The sequence below is a fragment of the Panthera leo genome, chromosome B4 (genome assembly GCF_018350215.1).
Source record: "Panthera leo isolate Ple1 chromosome B4, P.leo_Ple1_pat1.1, whole genome shotgun sequence".
Lineage (NCBI taxonomy): Eukaryota > Metazoa > Chordata > Mammalia > Carnivora > Felidae > Panthera > Panthera leo.
The window spans coordinates 63,873,443-63,886,293 of NC_056685.1; the positions used below are offsets into that span (position 1 = coordinate 63,873,443).

General features: G+C 40.8%; 1 long non-coding RNA gene across 1 annotated transcript in view; it reads left to right on the top strand.

Moving 5' to 3' along the window:
• LOC122224412 overlaps positions 1-11,708 on the top strand; it is a 47,503-nt gene extending 35,795 nt beyond the window's left edge. Inside the window, exons 3-4 of the long non-coding RNA XR_006204770.1 lie at positions 391-537; positions 11,616-11,708. This is a non-coding gene — a long non-coding RNA (uncharacterized LOC122224412). The remainder of the gene's footprint in view (positions 1-390; positions 538-11,615) is intronic.
• The last annotated feature ends 1,143 nt before the right edge of the window (positions 11,709-12,851 follow it).

Genomic DNA, 12,851 nt, shown 5'->3' on the forward strand with positions numbered 1-12,851 from the left:
CACAGGGCTCCAACTCATGAACCGCAAGATCATGACCAGAGCTGGTCGGATGCTTCACCGACTGAGCCACCCAGGTGCCCCTCACTATCCATTTCTTAAGGCTCAGCCCTGGCATTACTTCTCTAAGTCTCCATTGATTATGTTAAGGTGCTCCTCGTGTGTCCTTGGGATAACTTCTGTTCATATCTATCTATATCTTTGCATTTATAACTTTGTTTCACTGCTGTAAATTCTCTGAGAGCAGAGATTATGTATTATTCATATTGTGAACCCCAGAGGCCAGTGCAGTGATTTGTACATGGGAGATATTCAGTGAACGTTAGATAAGTGAATAATGAATGACTAAATTATGCTCAAACTAATTCCAGGTTCTAATCCTTTGTTTTGCAGTTCTAGGACCTCAAGTTTGTTTAAACATTCAGGAAGAAGCAAGCTTAACGGAACTAAATCATACTAAATAGACTCTCAAAGTAGTGTATAAACCAGAATGCAATTTATTGAAAAAGAACTCCTATCAATGCATTGTCTCCCCTAGAGGTAAGTCTATAGTAATAATCAGTATAATTTCTGAGGAGCTCAGTATATTCCAGGTAATGCCCTGAGTTCACCAGGAGTGAGTCCATCTCTGAAAAATGAACTAGTGTTAAGTAGGCTATTGAGATGGCCTTGAAAAACTAGAGAGTCAATGTATCAATTTACAATTACATTGAGCACAGACTGCTCAATTCTGTATGAAGAGCACATTCTCTTCCAGCACTCAAGCCATCCAGGAAGCCAATCCCAACCAAGGGCTCAATTATTAATTTACAAGGTAAAAGTTACTATGACAGGGAGGGGAAATACTATACTCAAGAACCTTATGATGTACATAAGTTGTTCTCATACAACTTATAAGTACATAAGATGTACTCTACAGTCTGACCTTTGAAGCCAAATCATTAGAATAAAGGAAGCTAGATGATCAAATATTTAATGGTATCAGGCTGAAATGAGATTTGTGAAAGGGAACTGAACACTAGTAGTCTGTGGGTTAAAGCCTTCTCACTGCAAAAACACCAAAGAAAACTTGTGAATTTAGTTATTACACCATTTATCTGGCTAACCTACCACCTTCACACTAACTTTTCTATGGATGGGTGAATCTGGTTGACAATTTTTTTTTTTCTTAAAGAGTCAGATAATAAATATTTTCAGCTTTGTGGTCCATATAGTGTCTGTTACAAGTACTCAACTATGCCATCACAGCATAAAAGTAGCCACAGGTAATACATAAATGAATGAGCATGGCTATGTTCAAATAAGACCATTTATGGACACTAAAATGTGACCTTCATATAATTTTCATGGGTCATTAAGTATTATTATTCTTTTGATTTTTTTTTCCCAACCACTTAAAAAGCCACTCAACCCACAGGTGATACAAAAATAGGCTGCAGGTAATTTATTGACCCATTATCTAGTCAATAAAAAAGAATCAGGCTAGGAGGTGTGGCCTAATATTAATAAAGAAATAAGGGAGTTTTGAAAGGCAGTTCCCTAAATTATTCCTTAAAGTTATCTCAGCAGTGACAGGTTAATCTCATTACAGAGTTGGGTAATCTCATTATAGAGCCCCTACACAAATCTAGGATGCCTACTTATTCGTAGTTTTCTTGGGAGGCAGATTGCTAAAACTCTCACTGCTTTAGACCCCCCCCCCCCATTTTAGCCCCTCTCCTCAGTATTTCTACAGCAGGTGATTCGTTCTCTAAGCTTTGACTCCAGCGTCCTTTAGAACACAACATTGATCATTTTCCCTATGCCTAGACACTGTCCTACTCTACTGCTACTCCCCAACAAAGAGTTAGTTATCATCAATATTTATTGGATATCAGCTGGAGAAACAAAGAGTAAGACAGAAAATGTCCCTGCCCTTAAAGAATTTCCAGCCTCATCAGAAGGCAGATTTTCTTCATATAACAACGTGATTGCCAATTAGCTGTGTAAACGGCTAATTTTGCAGTCCTAATCTTTACTGGCCTCTCCAAAAAGCCACCTCAACTAAAATTTCTCTGATACAGAAAATCTATGTTAATATCAATGGAAGCTTCCTTGGGAGCTATCTTTATTTATACACACTGTCTTTTGTTTAGCTTAATTTATATTATTGCCATTGCATTATGTGACCCTTCAGGACATAAATCAAGTAGATGATTAACAAAATATTTCATATTAATATAGAGAGGTTTTACAATATTAAACTGACAGTCATTTCATATTTCCATACTTATATGCTTGGGTCACTGTGTGTGCCTTATATGAATACTTACCTCATTGGTTCCATCAATGTTCTTTCATGGTGGATTACTTTGTATTTTAGTCGACTTAACTTTAATATCCTAAAATAGAGTAACGAGAGTCATTTCTATTTTATTTTTAGCAACTGTTATTGAATTAGTATTTAGATTTTTTTTTAATGTTTATTTTTGAGAGTGAGAGAGAGAGAAAGAGTGCAAGCAGGGGAGGGGCAGAGAGAGAGGGAGACACAGAATCTGAAGCAGGCTCCGGGCTCTGACCTGTCAGCACAGAGCCCGATGCAGGGCTCAAACTCACAGACCATGAGATCATGACCTGAGCCAAAGTCAGACACTTAAACAACTGACCCACACAGGTGCCCCAAATTATTATTATTTTAGAGTGAGATTTTAATAAATTGATTTTGAAGTTGAGGGGTGAATAAATGCGTGGGGTTGTGGGTGGGGAGTGGGAACATCATTCCCACCATTCCCACTGTATTGGGAACGTCAGAGTGGTGCCTTCCAGCTAAGTAGTAAAGCTGGGGTGTGTGTGAAGAAGAGGATCATGGATGCCTGGTGATGAGTTAAAACTTCATGCAGTATAAATACATCAGCATTCTATGATTTCATTTTACATCTGTTTCATTTCATTCTGCATTCCAAGGCAGTATCAAATAGAAAATGACATTTAGATGTCTTCCATTTTCTTACAGAATTCAAATTTGTTGCCTAATGTCAAGATTGCTCCCATTTCAGAAATCTCACATTCAAGGATCCTGGGTGGCTCAGTTGGTTAAGTGTCCAACTTTGGCTCAGGTTATGATCTCACAGTTTGTGGGTTTGAGCCCCCCGTCGGGCTCTGTGCTAGCAGCTCGGAGCCTGGAGACTGTTTGGATTCTGTGTCTTCCTCTCTCTCTCTACCCCTCCCCTGCTTGTGGTCTCTCTCTCAAAAATAAATAAATATTAAAATAAATAAATAAATAAATCTCACATTCACTGTTCCTTCTACTAAAAAACACAATTCAGGCACCTGACTGGCTTAGTCAGAAGAATATATGACTCTTGATCTTGGGGTCATAAGTTTGAGCCCCACGTTGGGTCTATAGATTACTTAAACAAACAAATAAATATTTAAAAATAAAAATTAAAAACAAAATTCAACTGAGAAAATTTGAAGATCTAATTGGCTTTATTAAATGATTCATGAATCTGGTAGTATCCAATCTAGCAAGTAGAAGGGAATTTCTTTGAACTAAACAAAAGAAAGGTTTTTAAAGGCAGAGAAGGTGCATAAAACTAGAAGAAAAGAATTTATTAGCATGAAATGCATTTAGGCAAGGTTGCCCTCTTAAGGGGAGTGTGTAGAGAATAAGATGGACTTACTCATGTCAAGCAATGACTCATGTCAAGCAGTGATGTAAGCAGCCAATGGTGTTGCAACTAAGACCAGATAGCACCAAAACCAGCACAGACTAGCAGTTCCAAGGACTGATAATCTCTACGACCACTGGAACCTGGAAGAACCAGGAGCTGATAATCACTAGAACCAGAAAGGGCCTACAAAGGCCTAACACTGATTAAACTCCATTGGAAAGGGAGAACTTCTGCATCTAAATATCAGACTCTCCAGACACAGACCCTTTCACCTCTGACCGAATTTGAAAGACAGACACCTGCCTCTCAGTTGATCTCTGAACCTTATAGGGAGCCTCCAACGCCAGAATATAATAAGCAGTACATGCCAAAAGCTGACCTGGACTAGACAGGCTTCATCTCAACTGTGTACTTACAGACTGACTTTACTCTGGCTCATTAACTTCTTACCTCCTGATGTATCTTGTTTGTTGTGTGACTTTGTGCTTTGCTTTGTTGATATGCATGAAGCCAAGTTAAATGTGTGGTGAAATGCCATTGAGTTTGGAATCCTGAACCTGCTTCACAATTAATGTTAACCTTGTTTTATGATTAAATGCTGGAAGCCGAGCTATCCCAGCCTGAGTGGCAAGGCCCGGGCTGTGGACGGATTGGTGACTACAGGGTGGCCCTCCGACAGTGAAGCTTCTTGTACTCCCGCTTTTAGGTAATTTGGCCTTATTAAAGTACCTGGGGTATTGTCTGTTGGGGAATTGCCCTCGGCAGGCCCCCTGGGAAAAGAACCATTAGGGAAGAAAATAAGGTTCCGCAAGAAATTGTGCGGCCTTACGTTTAGCCCTTGCCATCCCCTATGAAGACTCCTCTACTCACAGGAAGGATAGCCTCATACATTTGCCAGCAAAGAGGGCCTGTAAAGGAGAGACATATGGATTTGAAAGCCCCACTCCGGCAACTAAGGAGTGTATCTATGGACACAGGTCACTCTAACCCGTAGGCCCACTTGGCCCCCAGGAGGCATTCCAGATGATGACTGAACCTAATGGGTTAAGGTACAGAATGGTCCATTAGTTCCTAGGTGCATTGTTTCTCTGAGAATGCATAAGGCGTGGGTTCCTAAGGCCCTTTGGGCCCCCTCCTCGCACCTTGGACCCAGGCAAACACTTTTGTTCTTCAAAACCATGAATGGTTCAGGGAAACAACTAAGAGGTCACGTCCCTGTAACTGTTCCACTTGAGGTGTTGAGGGATAGATGACCTTTCATGAAAACAGCAAAGCAAATACTTCTTAGCTTATAGATAAACGTAGATACATAATAAAAACAATGAAAGAAATTAATCAATAAGCAAAGGGCAGGAGGGAACGTTACAAAAAAACAACCACATTATTCCTTATTGGGTGATTACACAAAGGAACAATTTTACAATTGGGTAATGCCAGAAAACATAGATGACGTATGCTACAAGGAAATCACTAGCAAATATAATGCCACGTTTGCTGCAATAATCGGCCAGTTCAACACACTGCTGTTGTCTGTGTCCATTTTTATTTTTTATTTTAGTTGTTTTATTTTAGTTTTGTTTTATTTTCACTTTTTCGCCGACACCGTTCATCCTTCGGGAACCCCTGGACTTGCTGGAGCTGGACTCCGGCAATTAAATAAAGCTGACATTGTGGAGAGACACATCTTGTGTGTGTTCGTCTTCATAGAGTGACCAAACCAATATGAGTTCATTCCTTGGTGAGTCACAGATAGAAACTACACCAGGCTGAGTTGTTGCACAAAGTAAAGTTTATTTGCAGCAAATAAGGAGATCACAGAGAATAACTTCTAAAACTGTGGCTCTCCAAGCAACGGTGGATGGGTTCCTTTTATTTAGGGTTAGGATAAATATTTAAAAAGGGGGTTCTTATATATATCAAGGGGCATAAGGTTGTGCATGTGCTTTAAGGAAACATGCCTACACATACATTGTATGTTATGTAAATGAGGCTTGTGCCCTCTTTGGGCAGAGATTTTAGTATTATAATGAGGTAAAGGTAATTGTCGGTCATTCTAGAGGTCACTGCATAGTCCATCAGCACAGTTGTGAGTCAGGGTTATGCTCAAACTGATCTGGGTGGTCTGGGCCTCTGGAAGTCTTGCCAGGGCTGTCACCATTGTGGAAGGGGTGCGTTTGCTTTCCATTTGCCTTAGTTAAGAAATAAATTGGAAGGAAGAGCTTAAGGAAAAATGTGGGACAAAGGTCGGTGAGTACACAAATAGCTGTACAGTAAAAGTCAGGTCTTGGGATCTAGCCGGTGACAATAGTATACTCGTGACAGTGTAGAAGGGATATATCAATAAATTTCCTAGTATTAGGGCACCTGGGTGGCTCAGTCAGTTAAGCGTCTGACTCTTGATTTCGGCTCAGATCATGATCTTATGGTTCGTGAGATCAAGCCCCATGTCAGGCTCCACACTGACAGTGCAGAGCCTGCTTGGGATTCTCTCTGTCCTCTCTGCCCTTCCCCTGCTCATGCTCTCTCTCTCTCTCTCAAAATAAATAAATAAACTTAAATAAATAAATTTTCTAGTATTGACCAGTAAATTCCACATTGACTGGCTAAAGATTACATTCCTGGAGAGTTGGAACTGTAGGTAGGTTAGGTATTAAATCTTGCTCTACTGACTTGGGGCCTTAACCTCAATGATGCCATTTTGGGCCTGTGATTTTCTTTTTAATGCTTATTTTTTTGAAAAGTATACTATTCCTCCTAAGGCAAAAAGTATGTTGTTGGGTCTTGGGGCAGGCACATTGGCATATTGGTTATTTGTGATTTTGGCTCAGGTCATGATTCCAGGATCGTAAGATCAAGACACATGAGGTGTGGAGCCTTCTTAAGATTCTCTGTCTCCCTCTCCCTCTCAACCTCCCCTGCTCCCCCTTTCTCTCTCTCTCAAAATGAATAAATAAAAATAAAAATAAAAGAATAAAAACAGCCAATGCAAGAACACCCTCCTTTGTCTCCAGAAAGCAAGAAATAAACCTCCAATGTGAAGGGTATACTCCCTGAACCAAGAGGTAGAAATGTGCATCCTTATCAGAGACAGGAATTCAGGGCCAAGGACATAAAAAAAAAAAAAAAAAAAGCCTCTGGATAGATTCAAACCTATGTTTCTTTGTCTTATCGATTCCTCACATATTTATTTTTGTGTATAAAAAGTATAAATGCTGCCTGCCTTGGTCATTTCTTAAGTCCCATATCTATGAGACCTTTGCATGAATTAGCTAAATTTGCTTTTTTCACCGTTAACCTGTTTTGTGTCAGTTTAATTATTTGACCAGTCACAAGAACCGAACAGTCTTGGGAGGATATTTTCCCTCTTCCCAAAGTGCCCGTCTTTTACAAATGGTATTTCAAAATAAATCCCTTAGGTATTCAACCCATCCAAACAGACTGCCATGCTAAAGCTCCCTTACCCAGAATTTCCGGCACCTCTGCTCTTAGTCTATCTTGGGACTCTGAGGAAGGCTTCTAGGAAAAGATAAGCTAGAATGAATTTTGAAGGATGGGTAAGAAAAAGTTGGAAGAGTGTTCCAAAAGAGTATCAGCTACCTGAGAGGCTGGAGAGTTTATGAAGAGCCTTCCATTGTATATGATGCTATGGAGCTTCAAATCTTTTTTTCCAGTTTGTGATGAAAAAGTTTAAAGCTGTGTCTGGTTGTAAAGGAAAACTAATGTCTTCATTTATATTATACACACTAACCTCCGAATATTCAGACCACTCCAGTACTCAGAATTATGAGGTTTTGGAGTGATTGGGGGGGGGGGGATCCAGAGCCAACAGTCAAGGAATTCTTGAAGACATCTTTGGTGCAAAAAGGTGATTTTATTAAAGCATGGGGACAGGACCCGTGGGCAGAAAGAGCTGCCCTGGGACCATGAAGAGACACTGGTTATAAACTTGGGAGTTGGGGGATGTAAAGTTCAAGGCAAGCTTCCAATCAGATTTTCATATGCTAAAGAAGACTCACAGGATACTGGAGGCCTAGCTATTGTCAAGCTAAGGTTGTTTTTCCCTCTAGCAAAGCATAAGCTTTGGGGAATTCCTGGAGAAATGTTTTACTCTGCCAGCCTCAAGTATTTGTCAGTGGGCTGCAGGTTTTCAGGAAATTTATTTTATCTGTCATTTCTTTCTGCCTTTGTGTCCCACACCAAGAACACTCCACAACACTCACGATGCCATATATGGGTTTTCTACACATCATGCAATTCTATGACACCCACTGGGTGTCCAGCAATTTAACTCAATTCTGACACTTTCTACCTGGAGATAGCACCAGGTCCCACAGGTTAAGGGCTCAGTTCCATTAGACTGTCCCCTCATTTCTACCTCAGACTCCAATCACAAACCTAGGTTGTCACTTGTGCTTCTGACCAACAGCCTATAACGTAGAGGTTCACCCCCTCCTCTAATTAATTTGCTAGAGCAGCTCATAGAACTTAGGAAAAGAGTTAACAACAGTCCCTGGGGCACCTGGGTGGCTCAGTCAGTTGAGCATCCGGCTCTTGATTTCAGCTCAGGTCATGGGATGGAGCCCAGCAGTAGGCTCCACTCAGAATAGAGTCTGCTTAAGCCCTCTGCCACTCTCCCCTGCTTGCTCTCGAAAGAAAGAAAGAAAGAAAGAAAGAAAGAAAGAAAGAAAGAAAGAAAGAAAATCTCATAAAAAAAGAAGAAAGAAACAGTGAGCCCCAAATGTAGTCACTTGCCCCCAGCACAGCAAAACTTAACTGCAGTTTGAACCTCTCCCAGAAATAAATGTGACCTTTAAGCAGTTGATCTGAAATGTCCTGATCAGCACCTGTGAGATAATCTCCATAAGTCCCTGTATTCCCTTCCCCCCAAAACACAGAAGCCCTAAAACAACCTTCCTTTTCTTTTGCTAATAACTTCCCTGCTCCCCTGCTTTTTGCCTAGAAAAACCTTGTGTTTGGTACAATTCCTCAGAAAGCCTATCTATTTGCTAGGAAGGATGCTGTCCAATTCACGTATTGAATAAAGCCAATTAGATCTTCAAATTTGCTCAGTTTATTGCAGAGGGCATTAAAGGATATGGATGAACAGCCAGATGAAGGGCTACATGGGGCGGGGCATGTGGGGAAGGTGGGGAAGTACACCTAGCTTCTGTGTCTTCTCTAGGAGGACCACTCTCAGCACCCTCACATACCCCTGCGGCCCGGGCTTCATCACACAGACAGGACTGCTTAAATCCTTGGTCGTTGGGGACTGATTTGACCTTCAACCCCTCCCTCCTCCCCGGAGATGGGGGTTAGTGAGGAGAGACTGAAAGTGCCAACCCTCTAATCACAGAGTTTGTTCCACTGGCAATCAGCCCCCTTCTTAGATGCACTCCAAAAGTCTCATTAACGTGAACTCAGGTGTGGCTGAAAGGGGATTGTTACATGAATAACAAATGGCACCCATTTCTTCTTCCTTACCCTGGAGCTATTTCAGGAACTGGGAACCCAAATCAATACTGTACACAAAAGATGCCCCTAAAACTCTTAATACTGAAAATTGCAAGGGTTTTGCAGGAACAGTAGACAGAAAGAAATAGATATTTCTTTAATAAATCACAATATCACAGTGGCACAATCAGATTAGTAGTTTAAACTTTAAACTAGATGAGTCATCCAAATTGTGACAAGGATAGGTTTAGTGGAGGCAGACAGAGTCAGGCGAAGCTGTGGTAATGAAGGCAGACACTGAAAAAGCCCTTAATAACTCAGTGGTGGTGATGAAACATTGTAGTTAGACAGTCAATCTTAACACTCATTCATTCTTCATACTTAAAAAATAACTGTTAATTGGTGAGTATGTGTTTTTAAGTATATCCTCAATTGCCTGGCAGGATCCCCGTTTGACCTGTTGTCTTGGTTTCTGCTTTCACTCTCAGTGGTGACCTCATGTGGGTGATCATTTATGAAGTCTCCCTATTATTTAAGCAACCCCTACATAGGACACCAATAATTGCTAATGGTTTTGCAGTTTAATGTTTCATCTCAGCTTTTCCTCTCATTGTCTGCATGACTTTACCTTTGTTATTGTTTCCTTTGTGAAATATACAGATTGATCATATCCTCAGTATGTTTTTGTTCTTTTTAGGATCAGTGTTGTCAAGACCCCTTCCTACATTAATTCCTAAGTCAATGTGGGGTGTGTGTGTGTGTGTGTGTGTGTGTGTGTGTCAACATTTTTTCAACTTTGTTGGAAACCCATAGTTAAAGTTCAATTTTGTATCACCACCCAATATAGACATAGGTGCATATATAATTGAAAGAAAAGTTTCACAAGGTAATGGCAAGACAATCTTGCAATGAATTCTGGTATTTCATAGTCTACTCTTTTCTGTTATATTCTAGTCCATTTGATTCCACTTCGTTTTTTAAAAATTCTGGTCAAAACCCACCACCATATGGTTATGGTTTTGTGAATTGACCAATGGGTTGTAACTTGAAAATTGAAAACTACTGGGGAGCCTGGGTGGCTCACTTGGGGTTGAGTGAAGGACTCTTTACATGGGCACAGGTCATGATCTCATGGTTTGTGAGTTCGAGCCTCAAATCAGGCTCTGTGCTGACAGCTTGGGACCTGTTTGGGATTCTATCTCCCTCTCTCTCTGCCTCTCCCTGCTCGCTCTCTCACTCTCTCAAAATAAATAAAAATAAGCTTTAAAATAAAGAAAATTGAAAACAACTGCAGTAGATTATCCCATCATTGTGTCATCAGCGAGACCTCAGCAGTAGGCAGGGATAGATAAGGGACCCTCCCCGAGGCTGATTGCAGCTGCAGTGGCTCCACCTGGGCCACGCCCTAGAGTTCAAGGCTCACCTTAGGGGCCCTCAGCCCTCCTACTCCTCACAGTGTCTACCATGCTGGTGGGAGGCTATAGCTGTGGGCGGGTTTTGGAAAAAAAGGATAAATGCATTCCAGACCTGCCCATGCTAGGTGCCATGAATAGTCTCACAAACTGTTGTCCAGTTCCTGATAAGGTACCAATAAAAAGAGAGAAAAACATTTGGCAGCAACCCAGTCGGGGACCCTTCTCACTCTTCAGAGCTTTGTACTTTCACTCAACAAACTCTATTGCTTTGCTCACTCTCTCCTGTCTGAGAGACTCATTCTTCAACTCCATGAGACAAGGACCAGCGTCTCTCCCACCCTCCTGTAACACTAAGACCTAAGCTTTACTGCACACCAACTTATACTCACCTACGTTTGTTCCACATGTTTCCTTAAGCTCTTATTTCTAGTTTCTCTCTCTCTCTTTTTTAGTAATCTCTACACCCAGTTTGCAGCTTAAACTCACAACCCTGAGTCAAGACTTGCATGCTCTACTGACAGCCAGCCAGGTGCTCATTCAATCAATCTGTCCTACTCTGGTCTCTGGCAACTGTGGATCTGCTTTCTGTCACTATATAGCTTGCCTTTCCTGGGATTTTATGTAAGTGGAATCATACAGTATAATCACTTGTGTTGGACTCTTTCCATCCAGCATAATACTTTTGAGATTCATACCAGCAATGAATTAAAGTTCCAAATGCTCCACATTGTCACTAACACCTGATATTATTAGTCTTTTTAATTTGAATCACTCTAGCGGGTGTGAAGTGGTATTTCATGGTTTTATTTTGCATTTCCCAATGATTAAGTGATGTTCTTATTTGCCATTCATATAACTTCTTTGGTAAAGTGTCTGTTCACATTTCTCTCTTATCATTCTTGCCAGACTTGTGTATTCTTTTAAAATAACTTCCTTTTAAGTTGGATTTATTTTTGTGTTTTTCTCATTTTGGGGTTTAGGACATGCTACCTATAAATATGACACGTTGGCATATTGAATATTTTGAACTAAAGGAGTTTGAGAAAACAGAAACAGAAAGGTCACTTTGACCTTTCCTCTGTCCTCTTCCCCTACAAAGGTCATAAAACCATCATATGAGAGGAGCTTTCCCTATGCTGAAGGAAAGGAGTGCCCTTACTCCAAGGACAAAGAGACAAGGAGAAGAATCCAAACAAACAGGTCTTGCTATGTTTCTCCCAGTTTACAAGCTTTTTAAATTTATAAATTTCTATTATTTAGCTGCATTCTGCGTTTACCATCTGTGATATTTTTATAATCATTTGGCTCAACATATTATCATTTCCATTCAGAAATCTTTTTTTTTAGGGGTGCCTGGGTGGCTCAGTTGGTTAAGGTCAGACTTCGGTTCAGGTCATGATCTCCCAGTTTGGGAGTTCGAGCCCCACACTGGGCTCGGTGCTGACAGCTCAGAGCTTGCAGCCCCCTTGAGATTCTGTGTCTCCCTCTCTTCTCTGGCCCTCCCCTGCTTGTACTCTGTCTCTCTCTCAAAAAAAATAAGTATTAAAACAATTAAAAAAAAAAGAGACAATGCAGGCATAATAAAATAATTTTCAGACAAAACTGAGTCTCTAAAATAGGAAAAGGTTAGGTAGGAGGAAATTGATCCCAGATGAAAAGTCTAAGTTCAAGAAGAAACAAAGGTAAAAAAAAAAAAAAAAAAAAAAGTAGTAAATGTTTGAATACATTTTTTTAAAAATATTTTTAATGCTTATCTTTTGAGAGAGACAGAGACAGAGCACAAGTGGGGGAGGCGCAGAGAGAGAGGGAGATACAGAATCCGAAGCAGGCGCCAGGGTGTGAGCTGTCAGCACAGAGTCCGAAGCGGGGCTTGAACTCATGAACCGCGAGATCATGACCTAAGCTGAAGTCGGGTGCTCAACTGACTGAGCCACCCAGGTGCCCCAATGTTTGAATAAATCTAAACAAATATCAACTATAAAACAATGATGACATTTAATGATATGTATATTTAAAATAAAAAAATCCAAAGTAATATATGTCAGGTCCATCTTCTGGAGGAGATAAAGATATTTATTAACCTCAGACATTGTAATTTAAAAAAAATTTTTTTTTAACGTTTTATTTATTTTTGAGACAGAGAGAGACAGAGCATGAACGGGGGAGGGGCAGAGAGAGAGGGAGACACAGAATCCGAAGCAGGCTCCAGGCTCTGAGCCATCAGCCCAGAGCCCGACGCGGGGCTCGAACTCACAGACCGCGAGATCGTGACCCGAGCTGAAGTCGGCCGCTTAACCGACTGAGCCACCCAGGCGCCCCCAGACATTGTAATTTA